Source organism: Tamandua tetradactyla, chromosome 10 (assembly GCF_023851605.1).
Source record: "Tamandua tetradactyla isolate mTamTet1 chromosome 10, mTamTet1.pri, whole genome shotgun sequence".
NCBI lineage: Eukaryota > Metazoa > Chordata > Mammalia > Pilosa > Myrmecophagidae > Tamandua > Tamandua tetradactyla.
Window position 1 is genome coordinate 11,391,553 of NC_135336.1, and position 24,323 is coordinate 11,415,875.

At 37.1% G+C, this 24,323-nt stretch overlaps 1 non-coding gene across 1 annotated transcript; it reads left to right on the top strand.

The window, feature by feature from the left end:
* Window positions 1-12,580: 12,580 nt before the first annotated feature.
* Window positions 12,581-12,652, top strand: TRNAK-UUU (transfer RNA lysine (anticodon UUU)). The gene has a single exon. It is a non-coding gene; the product is annotated as a tRNA-Lys (tRNA).
* The last annotated feature ends 11,671 nt before the right edge of the window (window positions 12,653-24,323 follow it).

Sequence of the window (24,323 nt, forward strand, 5' to 3'; positions counted from 1 at the left end):
CTTGTCAAAAATCAGTTGACCATAGATTTGGTGGTCTATTTCTGCACTCTCAATTCAATTCCATTGGTCAATCCTTCTACCTTTGTGCTAGCACCATGCTGTTTTGACTACTGTGGCTTTACCATAGCTTTTAAAGTCAGGGAGTGTTAATCCTCCCACTTCGTTTTTCTTTTTTAGGGTGTTTTTTTTTTTTTTTTTTTTTTTTTTTTTAACTATTTGGGGTCTCTTTCCCTTCCAGGTAAATTTGGTAATTAGCTTTTCCAAATCTTCAAAACAGGTTGTTGAAATTTTGATTGGTACTGTGTTGAATCTGTAGATCAATTTGGGGAGATTTGACATCTTAACTACAGTTAGCCTTCTTATCCATAAGCAGGGAATGTCTTTCCACTTATTTATATCTCCTATGATTTCTTAGCACAATGTCATGTAGTTTTCTGTGTACAAGTCCTTTAAGTCCCTAGTTAAGTTCATTCCTAAGTACTTGATCCTTTAGTTACTATTTTGAATGGAATTTTTTCTTAGCTGACTCCTCAGCTAGGTCATTGCTTGTGTACAGAAATGTTACTGATTTTTTTTTTTTAACATGGGCAGGCACCGGGAATCGAACCCGGGTCCTTGGGCATGGCAGGCAAGCACTCTTACCTGCTGAGCCACCATGTTACTGATTTTTGCACATTAATTTTATATCCTGCCACCTTACTGAATTTGTTTATTAGCTCAAGTAACTTTGCTGTAGATTTCTCAGGATCTTCCACATATAATATCATATCATCTGCAAATAATGGGAGTTTTACTTCTTCCTTTCCAATCTGGATGTCTTTTATTTCTTTGTCATATCTGATTGTTCTAACTAGAATTTCTAGCACAATATTGAAAAATAGTGGTGACAGTGGGCATCCTTGTTTTGTTACTGATCTTAGGGGGAAAGCTTTCAGTCTCTTTCCATTGAGTACAATGCTGGCTATTAGTTTTTCATATATTCCCTCTATTACATTGAGGTAGTTTCCTTTGATTCCTATCTTTTGGAGTGTTTTCATCAGAAAAGGATGCTGAATTTTGTTGAATGCATTTTCAGTATCAGTCGAAATGATCATGTGATTTTTCCCTTTCAATTTGTTAATGTGCTGTATTACATTAATTGATATTCTTGTGTTGAGCCATCCTTGGTTTCCTAGTATAAATCCCCCTTGGTCATGGTGTATAATTCTTTTAATTTGTTGCTGGATTCGATTTGCTAATATTGTATTGAGAATTTTAACATCTATGTTCATTAGGGAGATTGGTCTGTAGTTTTCCTTTCTTATGACATCTTTACCCGGTTTTGGTATTAAAATGATATTAGCTTCATAAAATGAGTTAGGTAGAGTTCCTTTTCCTCATTTTTTTTTGGAAAGGTTTGAGCAGGATTGGTGTTAGCTATTTTTGGAATGTTTGATAAAATTCCCCTGTGAAGCCATCTGGCCCTGGGTCTTTCTCTGTAAGAATATATTTGATGACTGATTGAATCTCTTTACTTGTGATTAGTTTGGTGAGATCTTCTATTTCTTTCTAAGTCAGTGTAGCTTGTGTGTCTTCAGGAGTTTTTCTCTTTCATCTAATTTGTCCAGTTTGTTGGCATATAATTGTTCATAGTATCCTCTTATGATTTCTTTCATTTCTTCAGGATTTGTGGTAACACACCCCTTCTTGTTTCCGATTTTGTTTATTTGCATCCTTTTTCATTTTTTCTTTGTCAATCTTGCTAGTGGTCCATCAATTTTATTGACTTTCTCAAAGAACTAACTTTTTTTTTAATTCTTTCTATTGTTCTTTTGTTCTCCCATTCATTTACCTCTGCTTTAATCTTTGTTATTCCTTGTCTTCTATTTGCTTTGGTGTTAGTTTCTGTTCTTTCTCGAGTTCCTCCAGATGTGCTGTTAACTCCTCAATTTTTGCTCTTTCTTGTTTGTTTTTTAATATAGGCATTTAGGGCAATAAATTTCTCTCTCAGCACCACCTTTGCCACATCCCATAAGTTTTGATAAGTTGCATTCTCATTTTCGTTTATCTCCAGATAGCTACTGATTTCTCTAGCAGTTTCTTCTTTGACCCACTGGTTACTTAACAGTGCATTATTTAATCTCTATATGTTTGGCAATGTTCTAGTTCTTTGGTGGTTGTTGAGATCCAGCTTCATCCCATTGTGATTTGAGAAAGTGATTTGAATAATTTCAATGTTTTTAAATTTATAAAGACCTGTTTTGTGCCCCATCATATGATCTATCCTGCAGTGTTCCGTGAGCACTAAAGCAGAATGTATATACTTGTGCTTTGGGGTGCAATGACCTATATATGTCTGTTAGGTCTAATTCATTTATCAAGTTATTTAACTCCACTATCTCCTTGTTGATCTTCTGTCTGGTTGTCCTACCTTTTGCAAAGGGTGGTGTATTGAAGTATCCTACTATTATTGTTGAAACATTTATCACTCCCTTCAGTTTTGGCAATGTCTGTCTCATGTACTTTGGAGCTCCTTGACTGGGAGCATAAACATTTATGATTGTTTTATCTTCTTGGTGAATTGACCCTTTGATTAGTATATAGTGACATTCTTTGTCTCTTATGATGTCTTTACATTTAAAGTCTACTTTGTCTCATATTAGTATAACTGCTCTTGCTTTCTTTTGATTACAAGTTGCCTGGGAAATCTTTTTCCTTCCTTTCACTTTCAATCTATCTGTATCATTGTGTCTAAAATGAGTCTCTTTTAAGCAGTATATGAATGGATTATGTTTCTTAATCCATTCTGCCGATGTGTGTCTTTTAATTGGTATGTTTAGTTCATTGACTTTCAAAGTTATTACTGAAAAGGCACTTCTTGAATCTACCATCTTATCTTTTTATTTTATGTCAGATCTTTATTCTTTTCCCTCTTTCTCTTAGTGGTACTCTTCAATTCTGTGCTCTCCTCTAGACTTCCATCTCCTGTCTTTTTTTTTTCTTCTTTTTTTAGCCATCAAAATTCCTTTTATTATTTCTTGTAGGGCTGATCTCTTGATGACAAATTCTTTCAGGACTTCTTTGTGAAAACTTTAATCTGTCCCTCAGTTTTGTAGGACAATTTGGTTGGGTACAGAATTCTTGGCTGCAAGTCTTTCTCTTTCAGTGTGATGAATATATCATACCACTGTCTTCTCACCTCCAGGGTGCTAGTTGAGTAGTCTGAACTCAGGCTTATTTGGTTTCCCTTGTATATAGTAGATAGTTTTTCTCTTGCCACTTTCAGAATTTTCTGCCTCTCTTCAACATTTGACAGACTGATTAGTATGTGCCTTAGGGAAAGCCTATTTGGATTTATTCTGTTTGCAGTTCACTGGACTTCTTTGACTAGTATATTTATGTTCTTTATAAGGGTTGGGAAGTTTCTCCCCATTATATCCTCAACTATTCTTCCTGGCCCTTTACTCCTCTCTTCTCCTTTTGGGACATGAATGATTCTTATATTTGTGCACTTTGTTTTGTCTATCATTTTCTTGAGATCCAAGTCAAACTTTTTCATCTTTTTTTGCCATTCGCTGTTTTGAGTCTTCAAAGTCAGTTATCTTTCCTCTATGTCTCTCATTCCTTCTTCTGTCTCTTCAAATTTGGTGTTGTGTTCCTCTAGTATGTTTTTTATTTGGTCAACAGGGTCTTTAATCTCTGTGATATCTGTTATATTTCTATTTATTCTTTCAAATTCCTCTTTATGCTCTTCTACTCTCTTCTTGATCTCCTTTATGTCATTTGCTGTCTCACTTATTTTATGAAGTAGAATTGTATGACCATCTTTGATTAGTTGTTCCTACATCTGTGTCTCCTTCTGTATTTTAATTTGGTCATTAGGCAGGGCTACATATGTGTCTGCATTGTGATATGCTTAGTGATCTTCTACTGTCTTCATGGCATGTAAATATCTTGGCCAATTTACTTTGGGAGTTGATTTCTTTCAGTAGTCTAAGGCCTTGATTGTGTAGCAGGGAACAGGGTTCGGGGTGGGGCAGTCAGTGTAGTGATTTGTTTCAGGGCAGATATGGGCACAAGTAGGGGGTGTTATATTGATACTTGTTAACATGGGTGCCCTAGTGGCCAGGGAGGATGTAGCTGTGTGGGTGCACCTGTCTGGGGGGCATAAACCTGGTGTGCACTGGTCTAAGGCATGAAGCCCTTTGTGTGCATGAGTAGAGGTGAGACAACAGGTCAGCATTATACCTTCATGAATTGGGAGTAGATGTGACCTGGCTGCACAGGTCAGCACTTTCTCAGAGCTGAGAAACATGGCTGAGGGCCATGGTAGTTCTAGGATTGGGGTACACTGAGGTTCCCAGAACTGAGTGACATGATTGGGGGCCTGTGTGCATGCGTGAGTCTAGGAGTGTTGGTGACTGCTGCACAGAGCTGGGGGGTAGGGGTGTGGTGAGACTGCGCAACAGTGTGAGCAGGGGTGCAAGAGTAGCCTGGGTATGGAGGTTAATACCTACAGCCTTATGTGCTGACAAAAGGCTGCAGGGAATGGGAAGGGGAAAGTAGTGCTTAGGAGGGATGCAGGAGAGGTGGGTTGTGCTGAGCTTAGGGTGGGGGCGGGTGGGGCAGGTATGTGCTCTGGAGGCTGGTGGAGTGGGGGGTGCCTGGAGCATGGGGAAAGGGATCAGGTGGTGGGGTTCAGGTGCCTGGGGATCACAGGGCTGCACTGGTGAGGGTAGCATGCCCAAGGAGTTTAGCCTGGCTTACTTCTTATTCCCCAGCTCCCGTCCATACTCCTGCAGGCTCTGTGCCTCCATGCCAGGCCCCAGCTTTCTGCCTCTCAGTTCCTTAGTTGCAGTTGGCCTCTGCAACTAAGGCTGCCCTATGTGGTGCAGAAGGCTCTACCAGGTCAACCACATTCCCGAATTGCCTCCTCAGTTGCCCAACATCCCTTCTCTAACTTTTCCATGAAGTAGGTCTAATCTTGAACTACTATATTTGGCCATCTTCCCAGAATTCTCTCTCCAACTGATTTTTGACAAAGGTGCAAAAACAATTCAGTGAAGGATTGATACCTTTTCTAGCAATGGTGTTGGAACAAGTGGACATCTATAGCTGAGAAATGAAAGTTGATGTAAGCCTTGCATGTTATACAGGAATTAATTTTTGGCTCAGAGGAGGCCAGCATGTATCTTTCTTCAGTTATCTGTTTCCAGGTTCATCTGACACAGCCACCTCCACCATGCTACCCTAGTTTGATCCCAATAAAATCAGTCATGCACCTGAAGTGCATGAGTGAGGAGGTCTATGCCACATCTATTCTGGTCCCCAAGATCAGCAGCATCAGTCTGTCTCCAGAAAAGCTTGGTGATGACATTGCCAAGACAATTGGTGACTGGAAATGTCTAAGGGTTATGGTGAACCTGACCATTCAGAACAGACAGGCCCAGTTTGAAGTGGTACCTTCTGCCTCTGCCCTGATCACCAAAGACCTTAAGGAACCACCAGAGACAAGAGAAAGCAGAAAACACTAAGTACAGTGGAAATATATTTTCTTATGAGATTGCTGACATTGTCCAGCAAAGGAGGTACTGCTCTTTAGCCAGAGAACTCTTTGGAACCATTAAAAAGCTTCTGAAGACAACAATGTGGATGACTGCCACCTTTTGTCATTATAAATGACATCAACAATTGTGCAGTGGAATGCCTAGATAGTTAAGAACTTCAAAGGAAGCAGCCATTTATTTTAATCCCAATTCAGTACTTTATGTTGGAAACTTGATTAGATTATCCCCACAGAGATGTGACCCACCCAATTGTGGGTATTAATTTATGACTGAAGGGATATGTGTCTGCACCCATTCCAGGTAGTTCTTGATTAGTTTACTGGAATCCAGGGCTTATGTGGATGGTCTCATGGAAGAAAGAGGAATGGACTATTGTCTGCCACCCCTTACGGGGAAAAGAAATGTGAGAAGACATCTAAATGAAAGGTAACCTTGTTTTATGTCTCTGCCTATAACACTGATTCTTTACCTGGCAGTATTGAAGCAGACGGTTTAGCAAAAAATTGTAGCCTAAAGCCAACATTGCACAAGGCTGCTGAATGCTTGCATAGAAAGACAGGACACCAAGGGAACCAGAGTCTGTGGAGATTGGCACAATAATTCCAATTGCCCATCACCAGACAACAACTGAAGGAAGTCACAGACACCTGCCTCTTCTGTTTGCTGCAATGCCCAAGGATGCTTCCTCATCAATTGGTCATATTGGCCATTAACAGCTTCCAGTCATCAGGTGGCAGGTAGATTATATTGGGCCCCTTCTTTCATCTGAAGGTGTAAAATATGCCTTTACAGCCTAAAGATATAGCTACCAGACTGTTGCTGGCCTCCCAGTAGGGAAAGCTAACCAAAGAGCTATAACATGTAGCTTAGAAAAGTTCAGTGCATTCTTCTGGGTCCCTACACATGTGGACAATAATGAAGGGACTCCCTTTACTGGGCAGCTAACCCATGCCTGGGCTAATGAACATGATACCTTGCTCCCACAAGATTGGATCAGGATTAAAACATGGCTTTTCTAGGGTACATAATCCTTTCAAACCAGCACAAGTGCTTTGCAAATACTTTTTCCCATTCTGTACATTGTCTTTTTACTTTCATGAAGAAGGCCCCGGTATACTGCCCAATTGTCAGCACAAATAAGTTAATGCATCTCCTGGTTTGTGAACAATGAACATCCATATGGCTTTTAGTTCAGCATAGTCCCAGCTTCCCACCGTATAGTGTCTGTACTAAGTTGTAGAGCTACTGCTATCCAGGTGACAGGCTGCCTGTGTGCTTTTCCATCAGTTTTCCAGGCTGATTTAGGTATATTGCCACATCTGTCAACAGTGGGCACAAAGATAGCCACCTTAGGAGTTTCAACAGGGAGAGGTGAGTTATTGTTCTTTAGCACAGGAAACTGGTCTCAGGATATCATGCATTTCTGCTTTTAAGGGGCTGTTGTTGAAATGCTGTTGCTGTAGCAGATAACTACATACCCACCCTTGTATGGATACGGCTGTTCTTAATTTCACAGGGCATTTATGAATTAGTTCTTCAACTTGCAATGAGGCATTATGGACAGCACACAATTGTTTTCCTAAGGGACTGTACTGCAATTCAGCTCTTAAAATTCACTTTACCTGTGGTCTTTGCCATAGCCCCACCCAAAATCAATATTGGTACTGGCCATGTACCATGTAATTCACAAAACCTATCTGTGTCCACCCCCATAAAGTATGAGCCACTGCACTGGCGCACCTGGCTTTTTCCAAACCAGCCCGTTGGGAGGTATCCCATTCCCAGGGATAGTTTTTCCTAATCAAAATATACACATGTTTTAACATTTGGGCTGAGTGAGGAGCAAAAGAGTTCCAATACCCCAACAATCCCAGGAAAGCCACTGGCTGTTTTGGTATGCAGCATAGGAACACATTGTACCTTATCAATTACTACAAAAGGAATAAATTTTACCTTTCCCAACCATACAATACCCAAGAATTTGACGGGGCAGCCAAGGCATTGCAGTCCACCATGATCAGTTGTCTATCCCTGGCTGTTAAGATGAAATAGCAAAGAGCCTAAGGCTTTTTTAAGTTCTGGAAAAGAGTTACTGGTTAATATGACATCATCAATATAATGTAATAGAGTTACATTTTTCCATTTAGCCAAATCCTTTGCTATGATCCCAGCGCAGATGGTCAGGATATGTGAATAGCCTCATGGGAGCGAGAGGACATCCCTTTGTCCTCCTTCCCAGATAAGCGTTAAAATGGGTTGACAAGACCTGTTTAAGGGAATACTAAGGAACTGAATGTTCATTCCTTGTAGTAAAGTGACAACCCCTGGAAACTGGCATAAGTGGCATTATTCCACTCTTTGCCTCCCAAATTTCTTCTTTTTTCTCCTTTTCATTATCAGATAAATAATCTATGAATGGAATCCAGTCAGGGGAAGTCAAGAAATATCCTCTTAGTCCAGCTATTGGCATGCTAATATTTCTAAGCTCTTACCTACAAGGCATAGCTTCTTATTCAATGCATCCTCCAAATCTCCTGATTTCTCTTTCTGAAACAGTCTGCTGCAACAGCCCCCACCAACTTGAGGATTTCTGTGTCTTCCTGGACGCAGCTTCCCATAGCTGGCTACATTGTATACAATGGCCAACTGACTGCAGCACAGTCAAGCAAGTGGGTGACCAAGGAAGTAGGCCAGCCCAGGATTACCGCCCCCACACACAGTGTTCCACTTCCCCAGGCTCATGCTCTCTATGACCAGTGGCTCTTTGTTCTCCTGGCTGGCTCACAAAATATTCCAGCCCAGAGCAACCCCGAGACCAAAGAACAGTCTAGACAGATTACTCATGAGTTTAATTAGGGGCTTATAGATGGAAGATTTTCCTAATAGCAGGTGTTAGGAGATCAAAGTCTACACTTCATCCAAAGCCAAGAGAGGAAAAGAGAGAATGAGAGGGCTGTCCAGGAACAGATTATAAATTTTAACAGTCTTCTGAGATTTGCTTACAACAAAGTTTCAAAACAATCTCATGAAATTTGGTTACTAGGGGAGAGGGGATTTTCATTCTTTCATCTTTAACATCTGTCCCAGCTATGTGACTTGCTCTCAGAATGGAGGAGGGGGTGGGGCCCAGGCCCTGTGTCCTTACAAAGTGTCCTACCAAATCTTTACCAGGCTGACTTAGAGTTTTACTTTTGGACTTTATCAGGTGTTGAGGAGCAACTCATTTCTCCCTCCACGAAACATCCAGGATTTTCCTATGACTCAGATTCTTAGTCAAGTAGACTGTTAGCCATAAGGCCAAGAAGGCCAAATATCCTCACTAGCAGCCATCACTATATGTTACCTCTCTACTGAAACTTTTTTCTTGTCCTGGAATTAAATTTTAGTGAAAGAATTGCTTTTTTAAAGGAAAACTCTTCCCCAAATTACAGTGACTATGATCTTTACAAGACAGTGCAAATAGACCTTTGCTGATAAATTTCTCAAAGTATGGCTTATTAAATCTTCCTTAAATATTTTCCAGCCATCTTGGTACTTTTGATGTTGCTGCTTTATTTGGTAGTTGAGGATGCATTCCCAACATAAATATCTTTATTTATAAAAATTATCAATTTGAATATTCTAATGCTCTACATATATTATAGCATATATGCTAAATTAGGGAAGAAATGATAAAAATATAAAGGTTTTCATCCATTTTCCACTTTATGTAGAAAACTATCTAAGTCTTAGTCCTTATTTAATACAGGCTTCTGTTTCCTCTTCATGTGGAGTCAGAACTCCTCACCATCCTGGTATAGCAACAGTTTTCTCAATTACAGAAGCTCATTGAACCTTCCAGTGTGCTGATTTATATGGGGTCTCATTACATAGTTATGGTTAATGTAATCAAGGCCCACATGGTTGAGTTCCATCTGCAGCTCCACCCCCATCCCTCCAAAAGGTCGGGAAGGTGGGACAATATGACATGGTGGGGCTCAAAGCCCCAACCCCTTAAGTATCTGGTTGAGCTTTCTGGTGGGGTCAGCCCCACTCTAAGACTGCAGATGTGCTGGCCTCTTCCTGCTGTCCCCTGAGTATATGAATTCTCAGGTGTGGTCTTGGACCCACCATGAACCGCAAGTCACTCATCACAGCAGAATGGGAAATTCCAAAGATTCAGAGATTGCTCCCCGAGCCATTGAGGACAAAGAACAGCCATGTTTTTCATTAAACTGCAGCAAGAAACCACTGAAAACCTCATTGAGATGGAGGGCTGAGGGGGAGTAGCAGCAGTTACTGTGAGAGAGCTGAGAAACTGCCAGGGTCCTTCTGACCTTTCTTCCCTACGGAACAAAAGTCTTAAGCCTTTGGGGAAAGGCAGCAAAGCTTGTCTCTCTTGCAGAGAAGACAGCCTTCTGCAGTTGAAGGAAGGAATGAGGAAAAAAACTCTCTACCCCTAGAGAAAGGGAAGGTTAACATCCTGGGTCTAGTCCATTAAAGTTCTCCTTCTGACCAGAAAGGGCACTGAAATGACCTCACCTCTGAGAGCCAGTCATTCAAACTTTAATTCACTTAAAATCTCTTCTTACAAAATATGTCTATCACATTTTAATTATTCATTTATGTAGAGTTTTTCATCTAAAGAATCTGGTATGTAAGCAACCAGGTTTTCTGAGAAGTATATTTGGGGGAGAAAACATCAAGTTTTTCAAATAGGAAAATTTTGCAAATTCTCTTCCTCACCTGCCCTTGCTTCTTTCTCAGTAAGGGATCTGAAAAACAATAGAATAGAACTCTGTTGCATCATTTTTAGTGAAGTTTCTTAGTTTATGAAGCTACCCCCACAGCAGGCCCCAGTATCATCATTGTCCAATTTAGCAATGGTTGACAATACTTAATAGATGTTATTGCCTCCTCATAAAGCTTTGATTTAATCTGGTCTTACTCAGTTACACTGTTCTTTATGCATTTATGGTGCACACTGTTACAGTATGAAAAGGGTCTTTGTGATTATGAGTGCACCATTGGGATCTAGCAAGAGTCTTGTAATTATTTAGTTTAGAGATATTCAAGAAGAGTGAATTGTGCTCCTGGTGCCTAATAATTTAAATACAGCATTGTAAGAGCTTTAAGGAAAATAATAAATATAATATTTTACTTATAAAAAGAAGTAAAATAGCTAAAATGTCATTGCCTATCACATTCTTTTTAGTTACAATGATGCTGTTCATTTCATCGATGAGTTTTCTGACATATAGAAAGTTTTAATAACTTGTTCAATATCACAAAAAAAATTAGATGTTGGAATTCACACAAACTGACTTCCAATGGCAATGGTCTTAAGTCCTATTTTTTTTCAAATTGTGGTTGACCATGTGATCAAAGAAGAGTAAAATATTTAGTTTTGACTTACCATTATATTTCAGAGTGATTTATTAAAAAGTACAGATTCCTAGGTCTCATCTCTGTTTCCTTCACTAGGTCTACTGAATCAGAATTTCTTCAGGTATAGTTCTGGGTATGCATTTTTAACACACAACCCTAGATAATTCTTGCGCACAGTGCATTTGAGAGCCCCCACCTTGATGGCCATCAGTGGATGTCACTCTCCAACACTTCACTAATGAATTTATTTGGCAGTAGGTTTGTGGCAGCTTTTGGGCTGCTGTGTTTGATCCTCTAGTATGACAGGTGATTTTTTTTTGAGCAGCATTTTAAGTTTTGTCCATCTCCATGCTTAAATCTATTCATTAGCAACTACAGGGAACTTCCCTTGCTGATTTTAGCAAGCTCAGCCAATTCTTATCAGTGGTGTTGGCACCTGCCATTCCTGCTTGGCCTTGAATCACTTCACCTACCAGAAAAGCTTCCTGTTTCAAGTGTAAAGCTAATGTCCTGTAACACCAAAGTGCAAACCAGTTAGGATATGGATGAAGGAAGAAGCAAAATATAGGAAATTACTTTCTTAGAGAAAATTTTCATAGTAAAAAGAGAGATAAAATGTTGCATATATTTGTTTTTTTGGAGATGGTGGGCTGTGTTTTAACTGAGCATCTGTTATATGCTTTTCTCTCGGCAAGATGACATAGACTTAAAGAATGCCAAATAAGAACCTGCATTAAAAATTTTAATAATTTATATTTAAATAGTATTTTATAGCTTTATAAAAATTTTTAACTAGGTTATTTCATTTGACCCTCAAAAAAAACCTTTCATTAGATAAGTTGATCATTTTTGCCCTGAATAAAGTTTGAATGCATTCAGGGACAATTAAACATCATCAGATTAAAATTCTTATCCATGGTCACACAATTACTAAATTATCCAAATAAGTCTTATATCCATTTCACATAGCTGCATTTAAAAAATGTTATTCAAAGAGGTCTATACGTCTTTCAATTTTTCTAAATATTATTGCATTAACTCTTTTCTGACAGTCCTATACATCTCTGTATACTGAGTTTCTAACAAGGTGTCAATTAATGAATGAATATACTATATTATTTCTATCTTCAGAAGCTTGCTATCTTTTGTTGCAAATAAGACTTCATAAAAGAAATACGTCTAAATACAGGGCAATATGTAAGCAAGCCATAGCAGTGAATGCATTAATCATTTAAATTTTTTAACAATAATAAGGGGAATTGAATTGTTGTGACAGGCAGAATTTCTAAAATAGCTTCTCTATATGACCCACCCTGATCTCTAAAACCTGTGAATATGATCAAATATGACTCCTGTGTGTATGTTATGTGAACTGAAGACAGAGAAATTATCCAGGTGTGCCTGATCTAATCATATAAGTCCTTAAAAGCAGAAAGTTTTTGCTAGCTAAAGACAGAAGTCAGATTTGAAACATGAGAAGGGGTTGATGCACCTTTGTTAGCTCAAAGGTGGCCAACCTTATAGAGTTGAGAGAAGCCCTCAGTTGACAGCCAGCAAAGAAACTGAGACTTTGTCCTACAGTGAAAGGAACTGAATTTTCCTAACAACGTGAATGAACCTCAAAGCAGATTTTTTCCAGAGCCTCAGACAAGAGCCCAGGCTCGGGTGCATGGGTAGTTCAGTGGTTAGAATGCCCACCTTTTATGAGGGAGACCTGGGTTAGATTCCCAGACCATGCACCCCACCCCTCCCCAAAAAAAGAGCCCAGGCTGGCCAACACCATGATTTAGCATATATGAGATCCTAAGCATGGAAGCCAATAAAGTGTCAGTCTATATTTCTGACTCCCAGAATTGTGGAGCTAATAAATAGGCATTGTTTAAAGCAATTGCATTTGTGGTAAATTATGTAGCAATAGAAAACAAATACAATCCTGATGACTTGAATTTTCAATAGAGTTCATTGGAAATTTTTCTGAGAATGAAATAAGTATTCACTCTTATAGTGAACTTTATCAGTTCACTATTGCTGCTACAACAAATTACCACAAACTTAGTGGCATAAAACAACACATATTTACAGTCTTACAGTTCTGGAGGTCAGATGTTGGAACTGGATTTCATTGTGCAAAAATAAAGGTGTTGGTAGGGCTGGGTTCCTTCCTGGAGGTTCCATGGGAACATCTACTGCCTTACTGTCTCCAGCTTCTACAGTCCACCAACGTCTTAGCTTCCTAGAGCTGCTATATCAAAGTACCACAAACTGGATGGCTGAAAACAATAGAAGTTTACTGGCTCAGAGTTCTATAGGCTAGAACTCAAACCAAAATGTTGGCAAGGCCATGATCCTCTGACATTGTTAGGGAAAACTCTATTCCATGCCCCTCTCCTGGCTTCTAGTTGTTTTCTAGCTTCAATTAGTCATATGGCATTTCCTCTCATCTACCTGTCTCTGTTAAATTCTCCCCTTTTTATGAGGACATCGGTCATGTTGGATTAAGAACCCACCCTATTCCAGTATGGTCCTATTTTATCTTGCCTAATTCCACCATAATGACCCTACTTCCAAATAAGGACACTGTTAGGGGTTGAATTGTGCTCCCCTAAAAGATAGGATCAAGTTGTAATCCTTGACTTGTGAAGGTGACCTATTTGGAAATAGGCTTTAAGATGAGATGAACAGGATTAGGGTGGGCCCTCATAAAATCTCCTTTCAAGAAGAGAAAGTTGGACTAGAAAGAGACAGAGAACAGAATGTCATGGATTGTCAGCAAACACCAGAAATTAGGAGAGGCATAGTACAGATGTTTAAGAGAAAGCAGGGTCCTGTTTGATACCTTAATTTGGACTTCTGGCCTCCAGAACTGTGAGGCAATAACAAAACAAAAGGTCTGTTGTTTTTAGCCACCATGCTTGTGGTACTCTATTACGGCAGCCCTAGAAAACTAAGAAGTCACTTTCTGAGGTTCAGGGATATTTCTTCTGTGGGAGACACAGTTCAACACCCATAATCCTTGACTTGTGGCCCTCTTCTTTCTTCAATGCCAGCATTGGCTGTTTGAATTTTTCTCACATCTCATTATTCTGACACTGTTTTGATTCCCTCTTCCACATGGAAAAACCCTGGTGATTACAACAGGCTCACCCAGTTAATCCAGAATGATCTCCCTATCTCAAGGTGTGTTGATTAACAATCTTAATTCCATCTTCTACTTTAATTCTTCTTTGCATGTATAACATCACAATAGGCATCAGGGGTTAAACTATGGGCATCTTTGGAAGGTCATTAGTCTACCTTCCACATAATATTCAGGAAAGAAAAGATACTGGCAACAGATTGTGCAAAAATTACTCTTCATAAAATATTCACTGTATTTTATTTCCATTTATGAGTGAGATGTTTACTTACGAGTAGATTTTTCTTGGGAAAAAAAGAGAAATGTTTGAAAAAGTGATAGGGCTTGGCAGTCCATGAAATATTTGAGTGCTTACATGTGGAAAGTTTTAGCATGCTGTGAAATGTCCTATTTACTGAGAATTGAGATGAGGGAATTTATACTGGCAATCATAATTTCTTAAATGGTATAAAGCTTTACTGTTTGAAAAATACTTTCCCAGACATTATCCCATTTATTTATAATGACATCTGTGAAGCTTTTGGTGACTCGCCACTCTCCTGGCCTGTGGTATCTCCTTTCACAGACACATTTTAAAGAAACTCCTGTTATAGCATTTATGAGTGTACTTTAATAATTCATTTAATTTTTGTCATTAAGTACAGAGGAATCTCTATATCACCAATGCTGGTACAGTACACGGCATTTACTTACTCTATCTTATGTATCTGGCCTAAATCATTCATAATAATTTGTCTATAGAGAAGGAAAAATAGATTAGTGATGGCTGAGTTCATCCTTACAGAGTGTATTTCTCTGATTCTGATCTTATTATCTGAACTAAACATATTTTGTGATGAAGATTTGGCTAAAGTTGAAAAGCAAACTTTATCAAATAATATGACCTTTTCCGTGATAAAATTTACATCAAAATCTAAATTTGTTAATCTAAAATAATACTAACTAAGCTCAATGGGCATAGTGTTATGTGTTTTAAATTCTGTTAATTGATGTTATATATGAATGTATGCATATTTATGAATATAAATGTATATTTATAAATTTTATATACATAACTGTCTATACATATGCATATATTATAAATATATGTCATTTCTATCTTGATTGTATAGGCAATGTATGAGTCTAATTTAGCAAATGTCATTAAATCTTTTGAAATAAAGATATAGAAAATTAATTTCTCATGGCAGCATGAAGGAAATGTTATTAACAAAAACTTCTTTGTTAAAAAAAAAAATTCCATATAATGACACAGTAGTCTGCGTCGCTTTTGCCTTTTCTCATTTTTTTTTGTCAAATATCTTTGAGATGCATCTCATATTCCTCCTTCCTACAAATTCCTGGAATATTTCATGTGTTTATTTGTTTTATTGTTCATATTATACCCAGGCAGCACAGAATGCTGATGGGTACTCTTTCCTCTCTTTCATGCTTTTTTTTTTCTAGTAATACATCATAATGCCTAATACTGACAAGAAAATGAAAACTACCATATTTCTATGACCTCATAAGTAATTAATTTCTTAACTTTTCTTTCTTTTTTATTAATCATGTTTTAAAATTTCCAAAATATGTAAATATACCCACCAAGCAGCAACTTTTCCATTTTTCCTCCCCCATTCCCCTGGTAACCTCTTGTGCTGATTTGAAATGATGTATGTACCCTAGAAAAGTCGTGTTTTAATCCTAATCCCATTTTGTAAAGGCAGCCCTTTCTTCTAATCCCTATTCAGTATTGTATGTTTGACACTGTAATTAGATCATCTCCCTGGAGATGTGAGTTAATCAAGCGTGGTGTTAAACTGGATTAGCTGGAGGCGTATCTCCACCCATTTGGGTGGGCCTTGATTAGTTTACTGGAATCCTATAAAAGAGGAAATGTTCTGGAGAAAGAGAGATTCAGAGAGAGCAGAGCAGAATGACATAGCCACGAGAAGCAGAGTTCACAAGCCAACAACCTTTGGAGATAAAGAAGGAAAATGCATCCTGGGGAGCTTCATGAAACAGGAAGCCAGGAGAAGAAGCTAGCAGATGATGCCGTGTTTGTCATGTGCCCTTCCAGATGAGAGAGGAACCCTGACTGTGTTCACAATGTACCTTTCCAGATGAGAGAGAAATTCTGACTGTGTTCTCTGTGTGCCCTTCCACCTGAGAGAGAAATCTTGAACTTCATCAGCCTTCTCAAACCAAGATATCTTTCCCTGGATGCCTTAGATTGGACATTTCTATAGATTTGTTTTAATTGGGACATTTTCTTGGCCTTAGAGCTGTAAACTGGCAACTTATTAAATTCCCCTTTTTAAAAGCCATTCTGTTTCTGGTGTATTGCATTCTGGCAGCTAGCAAACTAAAACACCTCTCATCTATTTTCTGTCTCTACGAATTTGTTATTTCTAGATATTTCATATAAATGAAATCATACAGTGCTTTTTCTTATGGGTCTTGGTATTTCACTCAACATAATGTTTTCAAGATTCATCCTAGTTGTAGCATGTCTCAGAACTTTATCTCCTCTTATGGAGACACATATAAATGGGATTGCACCACATTTTGCTTATCCATTCATCTGCTGATGTTCACTTGAGTTGTTTCTCCTTCTTCTGGTTTTGTGAATAATGCTGCTTTGAGCATTGGTTTGAGTCCCTGTTTTCAATTTCTTTGGGTATATATCTAGGAGTGGAATTGCCAGGTTACGTGGTAATGGTAATGTTATATTTAACTATTTGAGGAATAGCCGTACTACTTTCCACAATAGCTGCCCCATCTCACACTCCCATCTCTCTCTTTATTTATTTATTTATTTATTGTATGCTGTGTGGTGGGGTCACATTTCATTGTTTTTCCATTTGAGTATCCTGTTGCTGCAGCACCATTTGCTGAATTTGGTTTTTTTTTTTTTTTTTTTGCTTATTTGTTTGTTTTTGGGGAAGGCGAGAATTCTACCACTGAACTACCCTTGCACCTTGCCATCTCTTTCTTTTTTTTATCAATAGAGAAACAGTCATATGATTGAAGCAACACTGGACAGGGGAGGGAAAACGATTAGATTTTAAATGGAACTTTCTATTCTTAATTATGTGGCTTGTGAAAGGACCTGTAGCCTTCTGATTTTAAATTTCCATATCTGTAAATTATGGAGAATAGCTCCCTTATATGTTAGAAACATTTTTAAAGAAATATTGCTAAATACTCCATGGATGGAGGAACAAGTTACTCACCACCTACCTTAAGAAATGAGACCTCAGTATAATCCTCCCTAATCACATTCCCTTCATTTTATCACCTGGGGTAATCGTTAAACTTCATTTTGTGCAGATCATTATAATGTGGATGTTTTTTAAAATTTGCTATTTATCTATTAATCCTTAAGCAATATATTGTTTGTTCTACATATTAAAGTTTATGATCTTAATTTATTTTGTTAGGTATTTAGAATTTTCCAAAATTTTGTTATTCTAATATTGCAGTAATCATTTTGTATCTATCTCCCTATGAATATGTGCAATAATTTTGAGAGAGAATATCATTAGGAATGGAATTTATTGGATCATAGATTATGCATGTCTTCAACTTTAGTTGAATTTGCCAGATTGCTTTATGAATTTTTTGAAACAATTTATACTCTTATAATATATGAGAACTTCCATTGGTTAATAGGCTCACCAACATCCATTGTTCAACAGGCTCACCAAAAATGCCTCAATTATTTTTAAAATTATTTTAAAATTTAACAGCTTTATTGGAATATAACTGACTTACAATAAACTGTACTAACTTAAAGTGCATAAATTTTATGAGTTGACAAACACACACACACGTGCGCACACACACACACACACACACATCCTTGCAAAGCAATCATCACAATCCAGTTAAGGAACATTCATAACCCCACGTTTCATTATTCCCTTTTGTAAGTCTGCTCTTTTCATTTCTCTGTCCTCTGCTCCTGTCCTCAGGTGTCCATTGATCTGTTTTATGTCAGTATAGATTAGTTAGCATTTTCTAAGATTTTACATAAATAAATAACACTGTATATACATATATTTTTGTCTTTGCTCAGTCTGAATATTTTGAGATTCATCTATGTTGTAGCTATAAACATTCACATACAAGTGTGTATAGACGTATGCTTTCATTTCTCTTGGGTAAATTCTTAAGAGTGAAATGGCTGGATCACATAGTAGGTGTATGTTAATTTTTTAAGAAACTGTCAAAATGCTTTCAAAAGTGGGTTTACCATTATATAGCCTGACCAGTTGTATACGAAAGACCTGAGGGTTCTTGATATATTCTGGTAACAAGTCCTTTATTGAATAAGAGATTTGCCAGTATCCCCTCCCAGTCTTTGCCTTGCCTTTTCATTATTAATTGACATTTAGACAGCAGAAGCTTTTAATTTTGATGAAATCATTTCTTCAGTTTGTTCTTTTATGGATTGTGCTTTGGTGTCAAAGCTAAACTTTTTTTTGCCTCATATAATATCACAAAGGTTTTTCATAAGTTTTCTTTTAGAAGTTTTGTAGCTTTAGGTTTTAAATTTAGGTCTATGGTCAATTTTAGGTTAATTTTGTCTATGATGCAAGTAATGGATCAAAGCTCATTTTCTTCATATGGAGATCCAGTAGTGGAGCACTCTTGTTGAACAGATTCTCTTATTGCCACTGAACTGCCTTTGTGCCTTTACCAAAAATCACATCTATTGAAGGGGTCTATTTCTGTACTCTGTTTAGTCTTAATCATCCAGTTTTATGCCAGTATCACAGTGTTTTTATTAATATAGCTTAATAATAAGCATTAAAGTCAGGCACTGACAGTGCATATTTTTCCTTCTTTAAAAAAATTTGGCTTTTTCTTTTGGCAACACTAGATCAATTGCATTTCTTTATGAATTTTAGAATGTGCTTGTCAGTTTCTACAAAAACAAAAGCCTGCTGGTAATTTACTAGGGATAGCATTGAATCTACAAATCAATTTTAGGAGAACGCAATATTTTAATAATATTGAGTCTTCCAGTGCATGACCATGGTATACATCTTCACTTATTTAGGTCTTCTTAGTTTTCAGTGTACAGGTCTGTTGCATTTGTATCAGATTTACCCTTAAGTATTTCATATTTTACATTATTTTAAAAGGTAATTTTAATTTCAATTTCCAATTTGTTTGTTGCTAATGCATAGAAATACAATTGTTTCTTTTATCCAGAAACCTTACACAATTCACTTATTAGTTTTGGTAGATTATTTTTTTTGGTAGAATCTGTTGAATTCGACATAGATAATCATGTTGTTTGTGAATAAAGACAAATTTTACTTCTGCTTTTGCAATACAATTATCCTTTAATACTTTTTTTTTTTTGTGGCCTATTACATTAGCTAGAATTTCCACTGTGCTGTTGACTTTGAAGTTGCAAGAGCCTTGTATCTGTCTTAAGGACAATGCATTCAGGCTTTCACCATCAGGTCTGATATTAGCTGAAGATTTTCATGGATGTTGTTTATCAGTTTGTGTCAGTTACCTTCTATGTCAGGGGTCCCCAAGCCTACCCCCAGATTTGGTGATTTTAGATAAAAGGGCTTAAAATCTCTGAAGTTGTTATACTTACTGTTCCACAGTGAAAGGATACAAGGAAAAATCAGCAAAGAGTAAAGGTACATGGGGAGAAGTATAGAGGAAACCAGGCATAACTTTCCTCTCCCAGGGGAGTCGCACAGGAAACACATAAACCCTCCAGCACTGAGTTGTGATGACATGTACAGTGTTGTCTACCAGGAAAGTTCGCCTAAGCTTTGAATTCTTAGGATTGTATTGGAGATCAATAATGTAGGAACATGATACCTTTGTGCCTGGCTGCAGTAACTGAAGCTCCAGACCTCCCAGAAGGAAAGCAGGTGTTTATCATAAATCACATTGTTTGCACAAACTGTCCAGACAAGTCGGTACAGCATAGTTCCAGGCTCCAAGCATGCAAAATGCTCATAACTTAGAACATCCCAAGAGCGCAACTCCCTGGATAAGCCTAGGGCCATTACCGACACCAGATCCTTCTTGGAAATGTATAAGGTTTGAGTAACTCAAGTCTGCTGAGTTAACTCTTTCTTTTCTAGTCTACATTTGTTGAAGACTTTTTTTTTTTACATGGGCAGGCACTGGGAATCAAACCCAGGTGCTCGGGCATGGCAGGCAAGCATTCTTGCCTGCTGAGCCACCGTGGCCCACCCAAAGACTTCTTGTTTTTAACCAGGAATGTTGACTTTGCCAATATGTTTTTTTGCGTCTTTTGAAGATTGTCATAGACATTTTCTTATTTAAAGTCTAAATATTGTTAAATGCACTGATTATTTCAAATAATAAAACAAAACTAGCATTTTGGCCATAAATCCACATAGTCATGATGTATTTTCATTTTTATATGCTGTTTGATTAATGTTTTTTGGATATTTTTGATATTGTTACTTATTTTCTTTCTATTCTATCCATTATTGAGAGGGGGCTATAATTCTGGATATGTCTGTTCTCTGCATTTCTATCATTATTTATTTCGAATAGCTATTATTACAAAAGTTTTGACTTTCTTTTTCCCTTGATAAACTTACTCCCTTATCATTACTGAATGATCTTCTGTGTAATTGCTAATATTCTTTTCTCTGTAATCTACTTGGCCTGATATTAGTATAGCCACTCTAGCTTTCTTTTGATTAGTGCTAGCATGCTATATCTTTTTCTATCCTTTCACTTTCAACCTATTTGTGTCTTTATTTATGAACTGTGGTTCCTGTGGGCAGCATGTAGTTGATTCTTGCTTTTTCACCCAATATGACAATCTCTCCTTTTTAGTTGGGATATTTTGACTTTTTGCATTTAATGTGATCATTGATATGGTTATATTTAAATCCATCAATGGCTATTTATTTTCTTTTTTGCAGTATCTACTATTTTTTCCTTTTTTCTGCCTTCTACTGAATTAATTGAATATTTATAATCCCCTTTGATTTCCTGTTTTCTTATTTACTCTGTACTTGTTATTTTAGCATTTAAGAGTTTATTTTGTATGCATCTTTACATGATCACTCTCTAAATTTGAGTGAGAATAGACCTCTTCAGAGAAGTGCTCATTATACTGCTATTACTTCCCATTATCAAGGTGAGATCCTTCTAAAATCCCATAAATCATCATCAGATTTTACATTTTGGCTAGTGGGAGGCATCTATTTATAACATTGCTGAGTGCTAGGCTCATGGGCACAGTTCCCGTTAATACTTTTGAATGGTTTTTCCCCCAGATTCAGGTATTTTCCTTATGTGCATGCACTGATCATTTCTTAATTGAACACACAAGGGAAACCCTCTGCCTATGTCTGCACAGCTATGTGTGCATGACTTTCTCCTCTCCAGGAAGTCTAACCACCTCGGTCTTCCTGAAATCTCAGCTCCATCTCCCTGACGCAGGAAGTCTGTTAGTCTCCTCCTGGTGTATTTACTCTTGCTGCTCTAAACAATTACCACAAACTTAGTGACTTAAAACAACAGAAATTTATCATCCTATAGTTCTGGAAGCTAAAAGTCCATCATGCCGGTTCATAGAGCTAAAATCAAGGGGTCAGCAGGGCTAAGTTCTTTCTCAATGCTCTAGGATGAGACAATTCCTTGCCTTTTCCAAGTTCTCTGTGCTGCCCACATTCCTTTGTTGTGGCTGCCTTCTGCCATCTTCAAAACTAACACTGTTGTATCTCTCTATTATTCTGAAGTCATGTCTCTCTTCAACTTTGAACTCAGCCAGGAAAGTTTCTCTGTTTTTAAGGACTCATGCAATTAGTTTGGGTTCACCTGGATACACTAGGATAATCTCCCAACTCCTGGTGCTTAATTTAATCCCTGCAAAGTCCCTTAGCCATATAAGGTAACATAATCACAGATTTAGCATATTAGAACATGGACATCTTTGGGAGAACATTTTTTTCCTGCCTTTTGTAACTGAATGTCTTCTCATTGCAGTGGTTTAGGGACTTTTTCAAGTCAATTAACTCCTTTGTTTCTCTTAGCTAAGGATTCAGGGCACTTCCTTGACTGATATCCAATATCTAGAACACTGATTTAATATAGTTTGTCTGTTTTTTTTTTTTTATTGTTTCAGATGAGAGTAAATCCAACTCCTGGGTACTCCATCATGGCTAGAAACAGAAGTCCTTGGTACCTCACTGTTTTAAATTGAATATCCTTGATTTTTCATAAAGTTGACTAGTTTTTTATTTCTTTTTTACTTTTGTTCCTTGCTTTTTCCATTCACTTTGCCTTGTGCTTCTATTGCCCCTTCATTTCTTATTTTTATTTTTCTATTGGCAAGTTTGCAGTTTTCTATCTTTTTAATATAAATTATATGTGAAGGGACATAATATTTTGTAAAATTTATGCAATAAAATATTTTGCTCTAGTATGTGGTTTATTGTATTCACATTTGTTTATTGAGAATTTTTGTTCAGGGAAATGTTTAATATCATTACAATCATATTTTATGATTTATGCTTAAGAAATCTTTCCCTGGGGCGGGCCGCGGTGGCTCAGCGGGCAAGAGTGCTTGCCTGCTATGCCGGAGGACCTCGGTTCGATTCCCGGCCCCAGCCCATGTAAAAAACAAACAAACAAACAAAATATAATAAAACAAGAAAATGTTTAAAGATGTTTCCCTTTCTTCCTCCCTTCCTTCCTTCCATCCTTCCTTCTCTCTGTCTTTCCTTCCCTTCCTCCCTTTCTTAAAAAAAAAAAAAAAAAAAAAAAAAAAGAAATCTTTCCCTGTTATGCAGACTTAGAGATATGCCACAATATATTTCTCTTAAAAATTAAACTTTTGTTTTTCACATTAAGTCTTCAATCATCTGAAATTTATTTCTGTGTATGGCATGAAGTAGAGATCCCTATTATTTTTCATATGAATAACAAATTGTTCCACTTTCATATTGATTTATGGATTCCTTTGGAATTTCCTTCAGTGCATTCTTTTGGTGATGAATTCTTGCTTGGCTGAAAAATATCTTTGATATAGCCTTTATTTTTTAAGGCTTTTTTGTGTGTGTATGTGAAGAATTATAACTTGGCAAATATTTCCTTTTAGTTATTAAACATATCATTCCACTGGCTTCTGATTTTCATCATTTTTGTTTAGATATCAGAGAGTTTCTGATGCTCTTTTGATGGTAGTTTTACTCTTCTCTCTGACTGGTTTAAGGTTTTTCTTTCAGTATTTGGTTTTCAGAACTTTTACTATGATGTGACTAAGTGTGGTTTTCTTTGTATTCATCCCACTTAAGGTTCATTTCTTTGATCTTTGGCTTGATATATCTCATGTTATCTTTGAAAATGTCCTGGTTTGTGATTTGCTCTCCCTCTCTTAACTCTCTCATTCTCTCACTTTCTTCTTAAATGCCAATTGCATGTCCAATTTCTTTTTGATCTTTTCTATATTTTCCATCCTTTGGTCTCTCCATGCTTCAGTACAGATATTTTTTATTGACCTATCTTCCACTGCACAACTTGTTTCTTCATCTGGTACTAATATACTATCAAATCCATGCAATGAGCTTTTAATTATAATTGTATTTCAAGTAAATACAATTATAGAATTGTATTTCTATAGAAATTCTATAGAATAGAATTTCTATATAATTCTTATTATATACTTTCTACTTCTTTTAGACGATTCACCATCACATTTTATTTTTCAAATATATTAACCACATATTTATGATTATAAAGAATTCTGTTTTTTTTTTTCAAAAAAAGCAATATCTAGATTTCTTATGGATGTCTTTTCATCTTTTTATCCTGATTTTCAGGCAGTTGTCTGTATACCTGCTTATTTTTGATGGTGCAAACTGTGGAAGAAAATTAAAGAGATACTTTGAGGCTGTGGATGATGCTATCTTCCTCCATATGTAATTTACTTTCCTTTCTGTCAGACAGCTTAAGCTGTTCAAGAATTGCACTGATTTGTAGCTGGATTTCTAATACAATTATCTAACATACAAGGTAGAAGGTGAAAGATGCTCCCAAAAAAGTCGAAGTTGAAAGGCAATAAACATTCAAAGGAAAGATATATTCATTTGGGTAGAAGAATCAACAATGTTCCACAAAAGAGTTGGGGCTTGAGGATTCCTTTGATCTGAATGAATAATTAGGAGTTTGCTATGCAGAGCTTAAAGCAATAGACTGGGCAGCAGGAACAGAAACAGTGAGTCAGAAAAGTGACTTTATTAAAGTATATTGTTGAGGTTGATCTA